Raw genomic sequence first — 291 nt, forward strand, 5'->3', positions numbered from 1 at the left:
AATTATTATACTCCTGAGCCCTGTACTGAAGAATCCATCACTCAGAACGGCACAGTCAAAATAAACAAACTTCTAAGAAACGGATTTAACAGAGAGCATAAGAGCAGACGGTGCATTGGAAGTGGGATGTTATCAGATCTGTTTCGAAGTTTATGAAGATGATAACTAGAGTGTAACATAATTTTGAAGGACTTAGATTGGGAAGCCAAGGTGATCACAACGTACTGTACACTGACGATACATATGACTGACACTTAGTCTAGCTACATGCGAAAAAAAAAGAAAAAAAAT

This window comes from Penaeus monodon, chromosome 29 (assembly GCF_015228065.2).
Source record: "Penaeus monodon isolate SGIC_2016 chromosome 29, NSTDA_Pmon_1, whole genome shotgun sequence".
NCBI classification, from domain to species: Eukaryota; Metazoa; Arthropoda; class Malacostraca; order Decapoda; family Penaeidae; genus Penaeus; species Penaeus monodon.